The sequence below is a fragment of the Carassius auratus genome, chromosome 10 (assembly GCF_003368295.1).
Source record: "Carassius auratus strain Wakin chromosome 10, ASM336829v1, whole genome shotgun sequence".
NCBI classification, from domain to species: domain Eukaryota; kingdom Metazoa; phylum Chordata; class Actinopteri; order Cypriniformes; family Cyprinidae; genus Carassius; species Carassius auratus.
This window is the reverse complement of record NC_039252.1, coordinates 11,631,635-11,634,686: the sequence shown is the minus strand read 5'-3', so window position 1 is coordinate 11,634,686 and position 3,052 is coordinate 11,631,635.

Sequence of the window (3,052 nt, the reverse complement as noted above, 5' to 3'; positions counted from 1 at the left end):
TATGTCGTGGCCCCGGGATGCTATGTGTGACGGAATGACATCCATTTCTCGTGGCCACGACTTCTTATGTTGAGGGAACAACATTTATTTCTCGTGGCCATGAGTTTAATGCGTAAACAAACCTCCGTGACCATAGCAACACAGGATAATCAGAGATGGATTCATTAATATTTTTTTTTAATTAAGAAATTGTTAAATTATTTTTATAAAAAATATTTCATTATTAAATTATTATATTAACCATATGCTTGGCTACTGGAATTTTTTTCTGTGTGATAGTTAGCATTCAAATTAAGTTTATCATGAGTACAATGTTACATAAAGTGCATAACATAAAATAAGTCTACAAGAAAACATTTTCATCCATCCTACGGTCTGGTAAGTCCATTAACTGATCGTGTTTTCCCCGTAATATTTGTACATTATTATTATTATTATTATTAGACTATATTATTTGGTATTTGTACAATTATTATATAGGATTGGTAAATTTTTTTTTTTTCATTTTGATCTCTTTACATAACATTCTGAATACTTTTGTAAATAATAGCTGACTGTAAATGCTCGACATGCAAATCAAGTCTTGATTATGCTGTATGGAACTTTTTTAGAAGGCATTTAAAATGTAACATAAAATTCATCTTTATCTCAGCTAATTAATATACCATAAGTATAAATACTATAGTGTTAAGTTGAGGAATTAATCATAATTATGAAATATATATATATATATATATATATATATATAAATATAATATATATATATATATATATATATATAAAATAGAATAATACTATTTTGTAATATAATTTTTATAATATTTTTTGTAAAGTAAATCTATTAACTGTAACTTTTGATCAATTAATGTTGACTTGTTTAATAAAATAATATACAATGGATGTTTAAATTAAGAGTTGATATTCTTTATGTAAAAATAATAATAAGAAGAATAATTGATTACATTTATATAGTGCTTTTACATCATCAGGGGCATCTCCTCATCCACCACCAGTGGATATGTAAATTATGGTATTTTATGTAAATGTATGTAGCAGTTTGATGCTGTCACTCTAATTAAGATTGGTTATTCATTTAACAACCCTAGTTGTTTAAGTGCCTTAAAATATGCCTCTGAATTAAGTTACATAATTAGATTAATATGAATTTAAATAGATATTGACCCCTTAAATAATTTCCAAATTAGTTAGCATACTTACAGTATTAGTAGAGAGAAGTCTAACTAACTTGACTGTGAGTGAGCAACTACATTAAATCTCAAGTACTTGTTGCAAAGTAACCTGAAATGAATCATGACATATTTATCTTCCGCGCAAATAATATTCTATATTCCAAAAGTGGTTACAACTCCCATTACATTTCTGCTGCGGTTTCCAACCAGACTCCCTCCTGCAACCCTTCTGGATAATGCATTCGGCAAAATGACGACAAGATCGCTCTCAACTTGGCCAAGTGTTTATGTTATCAACCACCTCAGTCCACCATCTGCTGGGACACCAGCCACACATCCCCATAATTCCCTGTGCAGATGTGGCCATAAGGAGCAAGCTCATCCCAATCTCTCCATGTAATCCCTCTGCAGCCCATTCATACCAGAGAGAGGTTGCACAATCACCAATAGACTTGGCTTTCATCTGTTTAGTTCTTTTCTTTTATTCAGGTCAATGGTGAAGCATGTTCTCACACAGTACAATCACGCTGCATGGAACATTTTATTATGGCGGGAGGATTAAATCGCACATTGTCAAATCAAGTGAAAACAAGCACAGATAACAATAATACATTCAAATCAGGTCTCGTTAATACTTTCCCTTTTGCCAGTAACCTTTATCTTAATCGGAATTCCTGCTGCGTTTTACTCGCAGATCATTTGTTGAAGAAGATATATAGTTTAAGAATCATGCACATTTCCTGGCAGAGTAAGTCATGAATGACATTTAATGTTTGAAAGATAAGAGGGGAACACAGATTGAAACTGATAACTGACTGACCGCACGCTGTCACCGTTCACTTTGAAAAAGCTAAATCCGCATGAAGTGCTTTTTTTTTTTTAAAGATTGTGCTTTATCTTGATGTGCTGGAAGCTCTTCGCTCACCAAAGCTGTGTTGACGTTACATTTAAATTAGGATGCTCTCACAATTTTATTTGGTTTGATATGACAAACTGATTTGGTATATCAGATACTTTCTGTCAGAGCATTAACATTTGGCACTTGATTAAATATATGGATTTTTTTTATATATAATTCACGTGAATGTTCAAGTGTAAGGCAGAAGTTCTGAATTGAAAACAACAAATATGTGATACATACTTATTTATACAACATATACAACAGACCCACAAAATTTTACAAAAATGTCTTCAATAAATAGTCATGGATCATAAACAGTCCATAAATAAATGGATTTAAAATTAGTTCATTTAACTTTCAATATAAATGGTGAGTTAAATATTTCTTATTAATAATAATAGAGTTCTGAAATGGATCACAACATCAAAAATAAACAACCAAGGCTCACTGGAAATATGTAACTGCCTACGTTCCTAAATGAATGCATCTGTTCATAACATGATTCACTGCATTTTCCAGATGAAATGAACACTAGAGACAGTAAAACAACACCTTTCTTTTCTTTTCACACAAGTTATGATTATGGACAGATTATTGATGAATAAATAGCTTGTTTTTGCGTGGTTCCTTCCACAATACTATGCAATGGCCTCAAAATACTTCTGTCATACTGCGTGATTTGTAAACTAATATGTTTTATCATATACATGACATAATTTGCTCCATTTGAATTGCTTGACTTGCTCAGGAGCTCACCTGGTATAGCATTGCATTTGTGATGCAGGGTATCCTGTAAAACACAAGTCATGACACTCCACAAAAGAGCTCAAAGCTTTAAAGCTAAAATGTAAGGTTTGCTTCAGCAAATGTGTTTTTCTCACATTTGCTTTTCTTAACATTATCGGTAGGGTTTAGTTTAGGTGGTATATTCATTTCAAATGAAGCAATTTTGTGCCACTCA